A 15,357-nucleotide genomic window follows, 5' to 3' on the forward strand; every position below is an offset into this window, starting at 1 on the left:
CAATAGCGAGCGGTTTAGGGCCCGCTTTGCATGTTAGCGATAATTATCGCTAATGACATGCAAAGCGGGCGTTCCCAACCCGTTAGCGACTGAAAGCAAGGCAGGCTTAGCAATGGCAATATTCGCGCTAAGCGCGAATATCGCCAAAAACTAACATCTGCCCCGACCAGTTCTTAGCCATGTTATCCAATGGGAGGTGGATAACATGGCTAAGAGCATTTAGTTGCTAATACATGAATATCGCTGTATTCTCAGTGATATTCACGCTATCGCCAGAAAAATTAACGCTTTGGAGATAAACGTAGCTAATAGCACGTTATCTCAGCGATAATTTCCGGCGATGCTTAGCGATAAAAAAATCGTTGCTGAGCCTAGTTAGCGATAAAAATCGCTAATCGTTGATAATATGCCCCAATGTTTTAAAACAATATTTGATTTATATTACACTCCCGCACGAATGTCAAAATGGGGGGCTGGATTTGATGGAAAATGTTTCCGTTGTGGGAAGGATAATGCAGATAGTGTTCACATTTTTTTTAGTTGTTCTAAATTATCTAGATTTTTTTCGGATATAGAGAAATTTTTGTCCTATGTAATGAATTCTCGGCTGATAATCACTCCCGTCATTATGTTATTGGGGATGCCTACATCTAATAATCAAGTGACTGCATTATATAAGCATTGACAATTCATATTCTTTTCTATGACTGTTACCCTTCTCTGCATCGCCATGGAATGGTTGCAGAAAGATCCTCCTGCTTTTGAGTACTGGTGGGCTAAAATGTATAATTTATGTAAGTTAGAATGGAGTTTATTTGCGGTTAAAGGGTTATAAAAACGACAGATCGGTATTAATATTTGGGGTTCGTTTCGGGACTATTTCGAATCTTAAATACAGCTTATATAATGTGAACTGGAATTTAATTGTGTACTCTCCCAAATTCCCTTCTTCTTTTGTATTATGTGTTTTTTTTTGCTGCTGTAAAGATAATAATAAAAAATAAATTAAAAAAATGACATTTATTTAAAAGCCTACAATAGGGTCGGACTGGCCTACAGGGCAAGCAGGTAGTCACCAATGGGCTGGTCTTGGAGCTCAGTGTGTGGGCCGATTTTCTGGCTATTTGTAGGCCTAGTTATGGTCTGCTGGAACTAATTTTAAGGGTTGATTCCCCTGATATTTAAACAAGCATTGCCTGCAGCAAGCTCAAATCCATGAAGGCTGCCATACCTTGCAAAACACTAGTACAAGGAGTCTTTATAAGTTCAAAACAGTCCCAGTTTGCAGACATTGGCCACCTTTTTCCTATCTTTGTAACTTTATTTAAACCACAGGTTTATTTTTGGTGCCCAGGACTATTTCCCGTCCCAGTTCGTCATTGACTTACAACGCAGTGTATTTATCAACGTAGCAAAATACCCCTTCTTTCAAAAATAAATAGGCTTAAAGTGCGCATATGTACTGCTATGTTTCATACAGGGAAGGTCTGTTTAATGTTGGGAGAAGATAATTAGTTCATTTACTTGTAGGTCATGAGTAAAAATCTAATCAGGCTGTTTAAGACCCAGCAGAATCATGTTACCCAGGAGCCCAGCAGCTTGCATATCTGTAGCAACATATGTGCTCAAGGTAAAGCAGCCTTGCAAAATGTCTTGGGGTGATTTAATCAGACTTAGAAATCAGGTTACAAAGGCCCGACTGAATGTTTGCTATAGATACAAGAATTATTAGCGCATGACCAGTTTAAGGTCTGCTTCTCCAGTTCGAATTAGAGGGAAACATGTTTTCGACAAGTATATTTTATACTGGCCAAAGTCTTGCACTTTGAACAGAATCTGATTGTTTTCATTTTATCGAATTTATATAGTTCTCTTTTTCCACAGTGGCCCATTTACCTCTCTGCAAAGGTCAAGAAATGCAAAATGTTACGTCCATGCATGGGAATTAAGCCAAAAATAATGAGCCTGGAGACCTCACCATAACGCCTCGATTATGGACTAAGGGAGTTGTCCATTTTTAAATTAACCTTTGATTGGCATGTTAAATCGCTGATCTTGCATCAATCAAGTTAAAATAGTGAGGTGTAATTTTAGCTCCAGTCTTTTGTAATATGAAAGACCCTCTGGTTTCAGATTCTCGCTTCACCAGCATCTCCCCGCCAGAGACTCTGCCCCATCATATCCGGTTAAGCATGTGGCATTTTTAATAATCTTGGGAATGTAGGCATTCTGTAAGATCCAAAGCCGCATAATTATAATATCTTAGCACAGTAAAGTATCCCACCCGAACATGAATTTATCCTTGAAGAATCGATTACTAATAATTAGCTATTCATTGCAACTGTTTCTTTAGCACAAGATAAACAAAACCTTACATAGAAAATGTAATTAAATGTTTGTTCTTGTCTGAATTGAGGAGTTGGAAAAATTTTCGCAAAACAATTTACCATTTTTTTCTGCAGTGCCTCCGTAAATCCATCCATATCGCTGTCACAATTCTCTTCTTCCATCAATGTGATTTTAGAATTTAAGCCTTCTGCTCGAAGCCCCAAAAAGCAAATGCTGCATGCCAGAAAAATATCACAGCCTGAATGGCTACCAAAATATTGTAAAGGTAAGTATATGCAGATTTCGTTTTCTTAACTCCACAATTATGTAGCTACACACACACGCACACACACACACGTGCGCGTGCACACACATGTACATGCTTAAAGTTGCATGCAGTCAAACAACTCACATTCAGGAAGCATGGACTCACAAATAAATGAATGCATTAATACAAGACTATATGAACGTGTAAGTGAAATATTGATTGTTTTATGGGTGTGGACGAATAACTGGATGAATGGATAGGAGATGGCTTGTTAGTTATATGCACGTCAGTGTATCAAGATTTATAAACATTGGTGGATGGATGAAAGTATGCATGTGTGTATGTAGAAAGTGAGGGTGTAGTGAGACATGCCTAAGTGGTTGGATACATTAATGTTTCTGTGAGAGTGGGCACATGTATGTGCTTTGATGAAACAATGAGTAGATAAACGCATGTCAGTGCAGAAGTGTGAATGAATGGGTGAATGGTAATATCCAATTGCATCCCAGGCTTTCGGGTTGGTCTTGTGATCACATTTTTTTAGGGCTTCATGAGCAGTGGCGGTTCCTCAACTATGGCAGACGTGCGTAACACCCCACCTCTCCTCCGCAGCTTATAAAGTTGAAAAATGAAACAATAATGAAAACAAGTTTATTATCGTTTTATTTTTCGACTTCGAAGTGCTGTGTCCTGGAGATGGGCCATTGCGGGGGCAGACAAAAGAGGGTGTGGAAGGCACCACTGCTATCAGTGTGTATGTGGGTCCGGCCGGCTGGCCAAACCCACATGCGCACTGAGCTGTCTGTGGTGCCAGAATCCCTGGACCTCGAAGACCCCGACCGACCCGCAGGACGTACTCAGCCGCCACCCTCAGCGCACTCAACACCGGCCGACGCCCAGAGTGTCACCAAGCCACACCACGACGCACCCACGGACCCTTCAGCTGCCACGCCTGCAAGTTCTCCTGCATCCGGACCTGCCTCGCACCAACACCCGCCAAGTCAAACACCAGCAGCACCCACCTCAAGTGCATCCTACTCAACACCCGCTCCGTCCACAGACACGCCATCGAACTCTGGAACCTCCTAGACACCACTGCCCCTGACGTTGCCTTCCTCACAGAGACCTGGATGAACGCCTCTTCAGCTCCCGACATCGCCATCGCTATCCCAGAGGGCTACAAGATCGTCCGGAGGGACTGCAACGCCAACCAGATGGGAGGAGGCATCACCATCATCCACAGGAACACCATCCGTCTCACGACCAGCACCGACAACACCCTGACCACCGCCGAACACCTGCATTTCCAGATTCACACCGACCCGAACACCACCCTCAGAGGCACCCTGATCTACCGACCTCCGGGACCACGCACCCAATTCAGCGAGGACATCGCCGACTTCGTCAGCCCGCATGCCCTCCCCTCCGCTGACTACATCCTCCTGGGGGACCTCAACTTCCACCTGGAGAACAACAACAACCGCAACACCAGCACCCTGCTCGACAACCTCGCCAATCTTGGACTCAAGCAGCTGGTGTCCACCCCCACCCACCTCGCCGGACACACACTCGACGCAGTCTTCTCCTCCAGCACAGACATCGACTTCAGCCACGCCACAGAGCTTCAATGGACGGACCACAGCTGCGTCCACTTCACCTTCAAGAGAACGACGACCCACCACCACCAGCAACAGGCCGCCCGCAGAAGCTGGAACAAGATCACAGCAGACCAGCTCGCCGCTTCCCTGAGCCAGCACCCTCCCGCCAGCTCAACGAACCCCAGCCAGGCCGCCGACAACCTCACAAAGTGGATCAGCAACTGCGCGGACGAACTCGCCCCGCTGAGGACCCCGCCCAGCAGATCCGGCAGCAAGAAAGCCCCGTGGTTCACCGACGAACTCAAGAGCTCCAAGAAGAACTGCAGAGCCCTCGAGAAAGTCTGGAGAAGGGAACCTACACCAGACAACAGGACCACCTTCAAGCTGGCCACCCGGAAGCACCACCAGCTGATCCGCGCCGGTAAGAAAACTGCTTTCAAGGACCGGCTGGACAACAACGCACACAACTGCAAGGAACTCTTCAACATCGTGAAAGAGCTATCCAACCCCAGCGCAGGAAACAACGACATCACCCCATCGCAAGACCTCTGCAACTCCCTCGCTTCATACTTCCACAACAAGATCGCGGACATACACAACAGCTTCAACAACCAACCAACGCACACCAAGACCAAACAACCACCCCCCACCACCACCCTCCACGCCTGGACCCCGATCAGCACCGAAGACACCATCCGCACGATGAACTCCATCCACTCCGGATCACCGACTGACCCCTGCCCTCACCACGTCTTCAACAAGGCTGACGCTGTCATCGCACCCCACCTGTGAGACATCATCAACACATCCTTCGACACCGCCACCTTCCCTGAGAGCTGGAAGCACGCCGAACTCAGCGCTCTTCTCAAGAAACCCACAGCGGACCCCACCGAACTCAAGAACTACCGCCCCATCTCGCTCCTCCCGTTTCCAGCCAAAGTCATCGAGAAGACCGTCAACAAGCATATGGCCGCCTTCCTCGAGACGAATGGATCCCTCGACCCCTCACAGTCCGGCTTCCGAGCCAATCACAGCACCGAGACCGCCCTCATCGCCGCCACCGATGACATCCGAGCCCTTATGGACAAGGGAGAAACAGCGGCCCTCATCCTCCTAGACCTCTCCGCGGCATTCAACACTGTCTGCCACCGCACCCTAGTACAGCGCCTCAGCAACGTCGGAATCCAGGACAAGGCGCTGGAATGGATCATCTCCTTCCTCGACGGAAGAACACAGAGAGTCCGTCTATCACCGTACAAGTCAGAGGCCACCGAAGTCATCTGCGGCGTCCCTCAAGGATCCTCTCTGAGCCCCACCCTCTTCAACGTCTACATGAGCCCCCTCGCGGCCATCGCACGCCAGCACAACCTCAACATAATCTCCTACGCTGACGACACCCAGCTGATCCTCTCCCTGACCAACGACCCCGCCGCGGCCAGAGCCAACCTGCACGAAGGGATGAAAGAGGTAGCCGAGTGGATGACGACCAGCCGCCTGAAACTGAACTCGGACAAGACGGAGGTCCTCATCCTGGGCTCCTCACCCTCCGCCTGGGACGACTCCTGGTGGCCTCCCGCCCTGGGCACCGCACCCAAACCGACAGACCATGCACGCAACCTGGGCTTCATCCTGGACTCCTCCCTCTCCATGACCAGGCAAGTCAACAACGTCTCCTCGGCGTGCTTCAACATCCTTCGCATGCTACGGAAGATCTTCTGGTGGATCCCCACCGAGACCAGGAAGACCGTCACCCAGGCCCTCGTCACCAGCCGACTGGACTACGGCAACGCCCTCTACGCCGGTACCACCGCCAAGCTCCAGAAGAGACTCCAGCGGATCCAGAACGCCTCAGCCAGACTCATCCTCGACATCCCACGAACCAGCCACATCTCCGGATATCTGAGAGACCTTCACTGGCTCCCCGTCAACAAAAGAATCACCTTCCGCCTCCTCACCCACGCACACAAAGCCCTACACGACCAAGGCCCGAGCTACCTCAACAGCCGAGTCAACTTCTACGCTCCCAAACGCCACCTCCGATCAGCCAACCACGCCCTCGCCGACGTCCCCCGCATCCGAAGAGCGACTACAGGAGGAAGGTCCTTCTCCTACCTGGCCGCCAAGACCTGGAACTCCCTCCCTCCCGACCTGCGCCGGACCCAAGACCACCTCTCCTTCAGGAAGAAGCTGAAGACCTGGCTGTTCGAGCAGTAGCGCCCCCCCCCCCCCCCCAGCGCCTTGAGACCCTACGGGTATGTAGCGCGCTCTACAAATGTCATTGATTGATTGATTGATTGAACCCAGCTGCTTTGCCGGGTTGGAGACCACAGGCAGAGACTCCCAGTCTCCCTAGCAGAGCAAATCATCGGCACTCAGGCCAATCCTGAAGCTGCTCTCATGCATGGGAACAGCTACATGATTGGCTGCAGGGGAGGCTGGGAGCCTCTGCCTGATGTGGAGCCATGAGAGGAGCAGAAGACCGGTAATGTGTCGAGCTGCAGGCAAGTTGTTTTTTTCTTCTTTCTTTCTCTGCCCCCCAGTTTCTGCCCATCACCCCTGCTCCCACTTCCGTCCGTGACTCTGCCCTAAAGCCAGTCGCTACTGTTCAGGAGTCTGGACTCTGGCCCTCTAAATTCCTCCATATTGTGTTTTTTTTCTTATGGTTGATAATCAGGGATGAATGGACTGACATCCACCTTGCCAAGAAGTCTATTCTTCCTGTGAAAGTAATTTCCTCCATTGGGATTAATATATGATCTAAACTGGAGACTATTTGATGAGATCCAGAGAAATATGATTACAGGACTGTGCAGCCTTTTGGCGTGTGATTAATAGTCTCTACTTGAGAAAAGTTTCTGCCCCAGATTGGAGATTACTATTACTGACACAGAGTGGGTGGCTCATTTTAGTAACATCTATTCAAACCCACGTACGAAGCAACCCCCCTCTAAAGTTCTCCCTTGAGACAGCAAAGGTGGTAAAGTGCCTGGCCCTGATGGCATGCCCTTTGACCTTTTTAAATTGAACCTCTTACTTTGAGGTCCGCTATTAACTCAGGTGCTAGGTACAGCCTGGTCTGTATGTTTCTTGAACACTTGGTCAGAATCAGTCATAGTCCTGTGCACAGCCAGAATATTGAGTTTTAAATATCGGCTTGCACAAATATTGAGTAGGAAATATCGTGATACAGGAATATCGACAGCAAGAATATCATGGTCAAGAATATCGACTTTAAGGTAAGAAATATATATTTTTAAAACATCCAAGTTAGTAATATTGTTTGCAAAACCATTGTTGTTTAAAATAACAATGTTTAAATTAGTCTTATGTATTTTAGTATGTATTTTAAAAGTGTGTGATCTATTTTTTGCATAAGTATTTCTTTTGTTTTTAGTATATGTGTTAAATTTTTAGTAGTGATTAATTTTATGTTATTACATTTTGGGTTTAGTTCTGTAGCATGTTGTGGGTTTATAGGGGAATGGGGTGGGAAGTGATTTAGTTATAACAAATTAATTAGGTTTTATTACTTATTAGTATTTATTTAATTTACATTTTATAGTGCCAATCGTGGGAATTAATTTATTAATAATTAATTATTAATTATTTGTTAATTTTTATTAATTAATTAATTGGTGATTATGTAAATTGTGTTATTGTTTTAGGATCAGATTGTGGTCTTATAGGGGAATAGGGTGGGAAGTTATTTAATTATAAAAAAATATTATTAATTTGTATTTATTAGTATTTAATTAATTTAGATTTTATAGTATTAACTGTGAGAATTAATGTATTATTAAGTAACTATTAATTGGTTGTTAAATATTATTAATTAATTGATAATTATGTTAATTGTATCAATTTTGTATGAGCGGGTTGTGGGATTATTGGGGAATAGGGTGGGAAGTAGTTTAATTTTAATACATTTAATTATCATTTTTATATATTAATATTTATTTAATTTATAATTTATAGTGTTAATTGTGGGCATTACTTTATTAAAAAATATTTATCAATTGTTTGTTAATTATTATTGATTAATTACTTATTTGGTAATTGAAGCCGCCATGGAGTAGCAGCCGCATGGAGTTTTTCCCCAGCAGCTACGATTGAATTGGGATAATCGCTTATGCTGTATCAGGACTCTGATAATAAGCACATTAATTTACTGCTGCTATCGAGTGTTTGAATTTTATTTATTTTATTTTATGTAGTTTGTAGAGCGCGCAGCTACCCCCGAAGGGGTGTCCCGGCGCTAAAATCCAGGGTCTACCAAGTGAGAGGGGAAGTGAAAAAGAAGGAATAGTGGGGAGGCTAGAGTCCGGAGAAGAGCCAGGTTTTAAGTTTGGCTCGGAAGATGGTTTCGGAGGGACAGAACCTCAGCTCAAGTGGAAGGGAGTTCCAAAGTCTGGCAGCAATGACACTGAAACCTCTGCCACCGGTTCTGGACAGTCTGAAACGGGGCGAGATCAGGAGGCGGAGGTCATTGGATCTCAGGGATCTGGTGGAGCGGGATATCGAGACTCGATTTTTCAAATAAGTAGGACCGAAGTTGTTGACGGCTCGATAGGTAAGAGTGAGGACCTTAAACTGGATGCGGCTAGCCACAGGGAGCCAATGGAGTTCCCTCCGGTATGCAGAGACAGATTGACGGTACGGGATATTACCGATCAGTCTGGCTGCAGCATTCTGGACAATCTGCAGCCGGCCAATCAGGTACTGGGGAGCCCCTGCATAGAGACTATTGGCATAATCCAAGTGGGACGTGATGAAGGCCTGGGTGACTGTGCGGCGGGAATCCAGGGGGAGATAGGGAAGGATCTTTCTTATCATGCGTAGTTTCATAAAGCAGGCGGAAGTAACTTTATTGATCTGGGTTTTGCATGACAAGGAGTCATCAAATTGGAAGCCAAGATTCCGCGCCGAGTGAACAGGGGATGGGGCAGGATCAAGCGCCGTAGGCCACCACCAAGAAGACGGGATAGGGGTTTTCTGATTGAAAAACAGAACCTCTGTTTTATCTGCGTTCAATCTAAGGTGGTTCGTAGTCATCCAGCCACTGATGTTATTAAGGCATTGGCGAAAGTTGAGGAATGCGGAGTCCGAGTGGTCCCGAAAGGAAAACACCAACTGTGTGTCGTCAGCGTAAGAGAACACCCTGACTCCGTAAGACTCCACAACGTCAGCCAAGGGGGCCAGATAGACGTTGAAGAACAGGGGGCTTAGGGCGGAGCCCTGCGGCACTCCACATGACAGCGGTTTTTTCTCTGATTTAAAAGGACGTAACAGAACCCTTTGACTTCTGGATGAGAGGAAGGACTCGATCCAGCTGAGGGCAGTGCCACCGATGCCTATCTGCCTAAGACGATCAAGAAGGATGGCGTGAGAGACCGTGTCGAATGCTGCGGACAGGTCGAGGAGAACCAACATGGCCTCCTCGCCCCTGTCCACGCATTCTCGGATGGTTTCAGATACTTCCAGCAGGGCCGTCTCGGTGCTAAATCCTGCTCTGAAACCGGATTGGGATCCATGAAGCAGAGAGTGGTCTTCTAAATAGTCCGTAAGTTGGAGCTGTACGGCTTTTTCCAGGACCTTGGCGGGTTTAGGAAGAAGGGAAATGGGACGGTAGTTAGAAAAGACAGCGGGGTCTGCGTCTGCCTTTTTCAGAATAGGGATCACCAAAGCCTCCTTCCAGGTGGTAGGGAAGAAGCCATGGTGAAGGGAGGCATTCCAGACGGAAAGGAAAGGGCAGGCCAGTGAAGGCGCCAGTTCTCCCATGATTTTTGCGGGGACCGGATCAGAGGGGGCACCAGATTTACAGCAAATGAGTAGTCTGATAGCCTCGTCCTGGTTGAGTTTGTTAAATGAAAGGAAGGATGGAGACTCTGGGGGACTAATAAGAGAAGATGGAGTGACAGACTCTGTGGGGAAGGAGACACAGAGTTTGTTAATCTTTTCCAGAAAGAAATCTGAGAGTCCCTCGCAAAGAACCTGACAAGCGGTGTTCTGGGGGGCCCTAGCCGGAGGGTTAATAAAGTCTTTAACGATGCTAAAGAGCGTTTTTGATGAATTTTTGGCTTTATTATTTGAGCGGCAAAGTGGTCTTTCATCGCGCATTTTTTAAGTTTAAGGAATTGTTTTAGGGCCGTTCTGTAAAGATGTTTGGCTTCGGGGTCGTAGTTAAGTCTCCACTTGCGTTCCAGAGCCTTACATCTGCTTTTCTCCTCCCGAAGGGGGGTGGAGAACCAGGGAGCAGAGGGTCGCGACCTGGTGGAGGAGATGGTTATCTGGGGGGCAATAGAATCGATTGCTTTAAGGAGAGTAGAGTTCAACCTAGAGACATTTTCATCAATGTCCGGGGAGAGGTGCTCGACTGATAGTGGAATAGTGGGTCCAGGGTAGCGCAAGTGACCTTGTGCCACTTTCATCCCAGTTCCTTCCTAGGGGCCATTGGGGCAGATTTGCGTCCCAGAGTGAGGGAGAATGGGATGAGGTAGTGATCAGTCCAGGTAAGAGGGAGAGGCTGAAGGACAGTGATGAGCGGAAAATTGGCGAATATAAGGTCCAAGGTGTGGCCTGCCACATGGGTGGGACCTACAACCAATTGTTTAAGATTGAGGCTCTCCATGGTATCCACCAGATTGGTAGCCTTAGCGCAGAGCGGGTTGTCTATGTGGAGGTTAAAATCGCCCAGGACAATGAAGTTTTGGTGTTTAATAGATAGATCAGCCAATAAGTGGACAAGGGCAGTGAGGGAGGGGGCAGTGACGGGGGGGGGATAGTAAACTAGTGTGCCAGCTAAGATTGCTGACGCGGAGTCAGAGATAGAGAAGTACATGGCTTCGATTGTACCTATATCAGCAAGTTTAGTGAAAGTCAGCTGGAAAGAGGATTTAAATATGACGGCTAGACCGCCTCCAGACTTACCTCCAGCCCGATTCAGGCATTTGATGTCATAACCTGGGGGGATAGCCAGATAGATATCCGGCGAGGAAGAGTCTGTGATCCAAGACTCAGTTAAGAAGAGAATATCCCATTCATCTGACGAGATGGACATCCAGATGTCATTGGCATGACGGGGGAGAGACCGGCAATTAATCAAACCAGCTCGCAAGGTGTACTGAGTAGAGGAGGATAGCTGTGGTGGTGGACAAGGGGAGAATCGAGGTTGGCAGGGCGGGAGTGAGAAGTTGCATTGTGAGCAGAGGTAATGAGCGGTTTCCAGGTGATTAGGGATGCAGCGGGGGCTGGTCGGGCATAGACGCGTATTCAGTGAGTGTAGTTGGGCAGTAGTCCAGCAGATGCGGGCAGGACTAGTGGAGGAGGCAGGGGGACTGGCCCTGGGCCTGGTCCAGGCCCGGACGGGCCCAGACGGGCTTGCCTTTGGCGCGCCTTCGGCGCGCTGACGGCGCGCCCGCTGCGCCCGTCCGCTGCGCTTCCTGGCGAGACACATCTTTTATGTCCGTGTGAGAGGGAACATGGGGGTGTGGCCAGCTGAGGTGGGCGTGTCCGCCGTGGCGCCTCGCCCTCAGTGATGGCGACAGGTAGCGTTCGTTGCAGCGCTAGGAGCGCTGTTTAAGTGCACAGGGAAGTGATGTTAAAAAGCAGAGTATCACACAACAAAGTTTTTAAAGGAAAGAGATTCACTCCCGGCTTCCGCCTCAGGAGACTCCCGAATTAAATTGTCGCGCTTTCCAGCTGCGCGCACTTTATAGTGTCAGGGGGGGGGCGTGGCCAGCTGAGGTGGGCGTGTCCGCCGTGGCGCCTCGCCCTTAGTGATGGCGACAGGTAGCGTTCGTTGCAGCGCTAGGAGCGCTGTTTAAGTGCACAGGGAAGTGATGTTAAAAAGCAGAGTATCACACAACAAAGTTTTTAAAGGAAAGAGATTCATTCCCGGCTTCCGCCTCAGGAGACTCCCGAATTAAAGTGTCGCGCTTTCCAGCTGCGCGCACTTTATAGTGTCAGGGGGGGGCGTGGCCAGCTGAGGTGGGCGTGTCCGCCGTGGCGCCTCGCCCTCAGTGATGGCGACAGGTAGCGTTCGTTGCAGCGCTAGGAGCGCTGTTTAAGTGCACAGGGAAGTGATGTTAAAAAGCAGAGTATCACACAACAAAGTTTTTAAAGGAAAGAGATTCACTCCCGGCTTCCGCCTCAGGAGACCCTGAAGAGCTCCGCTGTCAATTCTACAAAAGAAAACAAATGTGGCGGCCTCTTTTGGCTAAGATCGGGCGCTTACTGTGGGCGTCTCGGTTTTCTACCTGGAGGTTGGTTGGCAGACCCGACCAGTCGGTGCTTGACTGGTCGGGTCTGCTCCTAGTAGTAACTCCAGTAGTGGCTCCGGTGTCTGAAGCCAAAAGAGCTATGGTGCCGCCAAAGACTGCCCCGAGGAATACACGTGCTGCTAAAATGGCTGCTGCAGGGGAAGCAGGCACGTCGGACGGTGGGAGCATGGTGGAGAAACCCAGCATGAACATTGGTAAGTCGCTTTTGTGTCTGCTGCAATCAGGGAAAGCTGCAGAACTCCTTGCTGGCAATCTGGACAGGGGCGATTTAAGCGGCAACAAAACTGCCGAAGTCTTGCTCGCAGCGATTCCAGAGTGCAACAATGTTGCGGCTGATACTGATACTGCTTATGCCTCAGTTGGGGACAGAACTGTAAATGATAGTGATGCAGGCACTGGAGAATGGAGCGGAGATGGAGGGGTATATTCCCCAGCCCTCACGTCAACTCAGTTAGTGATTAAACTTGAAGTGCCTGGCAGGAGCCCACCTAATACACCTAATGCATCTGATGCACCGGCGGCAATTTTCAATCAATCAAATCCGAAAATTCACCCAGTGGGGACGGTGAATGCTGATAAGGCGAGAGCTGATAAGGTGGTGGAACTAGGCATAAAAGTGTGTGATGCTATAGATGTCATTTTGGAGGAAGAAGGTGAAGGTGAAGAGCTGGGCTCATCCGATGATATTGAAGAGCTTGCAGAGCTCTCCCCACAGGCTTCTACCGATATAGTTAAAGTACCTGTGGGTAGGAAAAGGAAGGCTAAAAATAAAACAAAAAATCCCTCGCTGGGCAGAGCATGGCATCTCCACGCGGAAAAGCTATCTCGGAAAATAGCCCTTTACGGAAATGGGTGCAAGCGAAAGGAGGGGTCAAGACTATGGCATTACGGATCACGGGTAACAGCCCCACTGAGAGCAATTCAACGAAGGTTCATCAGGTATCTACAGTAGGGGATAGCTCTAAGTTGGGGTACCCGGATGGGGTGCAACCTTTACTTTCAGCTTCCAGAGCCGCCCATGCAGCAGAAGCTACCCAGGCTACCCATGTAGCATCTCAACTAAGGGATGTAGTAAAGGGTAGTCAGGAAGCCACAACACCTTCGCTTTGTTTGATTTTGCAGTCTTTGAATGAGCAAAGACAAGAAGCTCAACAGCATTACATGCAGGTCCGGGAAGACAACAATAGAATGCAACAGTCTCTACAGGAGATGTCAGAAAAATTCGGGGGGCTAACCCGAGATATCTCGGAGTTGCAACAGAGGGTTGCGGACACTGAAGAACTATCCGCACTTACAGATGTTCTTGCACAGAAGCATGAGGCCCAGATCTTAGGCATACAGACCAAGCTGGAGGACATGGAAAATCGCCAACGTCGACAAAATCTCAGGCTTTTTGGTATCCCAGAAGGTGCAGAAGGGGCGGATCCTAGGGCTTACATGGTTCAACTATTACAGAAGGCCTTCCCCGATCTGTCCGATTGAGATTGGGACTCTCAGCTGCAAAGAGTTCATAGAGTACCATTAGTCCAGAGAAATAAGGGGGGCAATATCCACGTCTACTATTGATTTTTCTTGGAAATTTCTTGCTGAGACCGACAGTTGCATTGAAAGCCCAACCTAATTCTCCAGTAACAGTTGAAACAGTTACTTTCTTTGTAAGATCGGATTTAAACGAAGCTACAATGGATAGGCGTTGGAAGCTGCGTCAATTTATAGACCGGATAAAAGCGCTTGGTGCTCAGGCCTTCTTGCAAGAACCAGCATGTCTAAATGTTTTTAAAGACGGATGCACTTATTTCTTTACTGAAGAGAAGGAAACCAGTCAGGCAGTAGCTAAGTGGCAAGCAGAAGCTGCAGAGAAGATTCAGAAATAAGGGTGTATAATGTGTCTGTACATGGATCAAAAGCTTGATGAGTGTACATGGGTTTTGCTTAACTTAGTTTGTTCTATTTGGTTAATTTTTTTCTTTTTCCTTTTTTTCTCAATTGTGTTTGTGAGTCCTGCTTATTTTTCCTTTTTACTCTAATAGTGATAAGCTAAGTGCTACCTTATAAAATTGTTGGTGTAGAAAGAGGGGGTGTGGGGGTGACCTCTATTGTTGTGTCTCTGTAGGGCTGCACAGTCAGCGGCCGCTGGTAAAGAGGGGGAGTCCTCTTCCATGGGACAGGGTGGATGTTTGGTATTGGAGCTTGGTTTGGGGTGGTAGGGGTAAGGGTGTTATAACGGGGCAAAAAAAGTCATCATTTGGGTACTGTTGGCTTAAGGCAAATGGAAGGTTTTCAAGTTTCTTCTTTCAGATCAGAAGGCGTTATACTAAAAATTACAGTTTCTTAGTTGAACTGGGAGGTGGTAAAGGGGACCTATTTGAAAGGGCGAAATTTCATTATGAATTTGGTTAAATGTATGGCCTGGAATGTGGCTGGTCTCAAAAGTGCAACTAAGCATCAGCTAGTCCGCAAGAAGCTATGAATGTATCAGCCTCAACTGGTTTTCTTAGCAGAATCCCACCTCGCTTATAAAGATCGAAACATGTTATGGCACTTAGAGTATGATACCATTGTTTGTACTAATCAATCTGTATCTATGAAAGGAGCAGCTATTTTAAAAGATAAGAGGTTTAACTGCAGAGTGATTAAAAGTAAATCTGATCAATTGGGGCGCTGGGCACTGCACAGTTTGAATTAAGGGGTAAAAAGTTTGTGGCTTGTGTAGTATATGTGGGCAATCCTGCTATCTTTGAATATCTTAATTTAGAATTGCTAACCTGGGAGGGTGAAGGACTGATTATGGGAGACTTTAACTGTGCCATAGATTATGGCATAGACTCCACCGGAAAATGTCTTAATCTCAGTATGCGGAAGACTTGTGCTGCGATATTTCCAA

This window comes from Lissotriton vulgaris, chromosome 10 (assembly GCF_964263255.1).
Source record: "Lissotriton vulgaris chromosome 10, aLisVul1.2, whole genome shotgun sequence".
In the NCBI taxonomy this organism is placed as follows: domain Eukaryota; kingdom Metazoa; phylum Chordata; class Amphibia; order Caudata; family Salamandridae; genus Lissotriton; species Lissotriton vulgaris.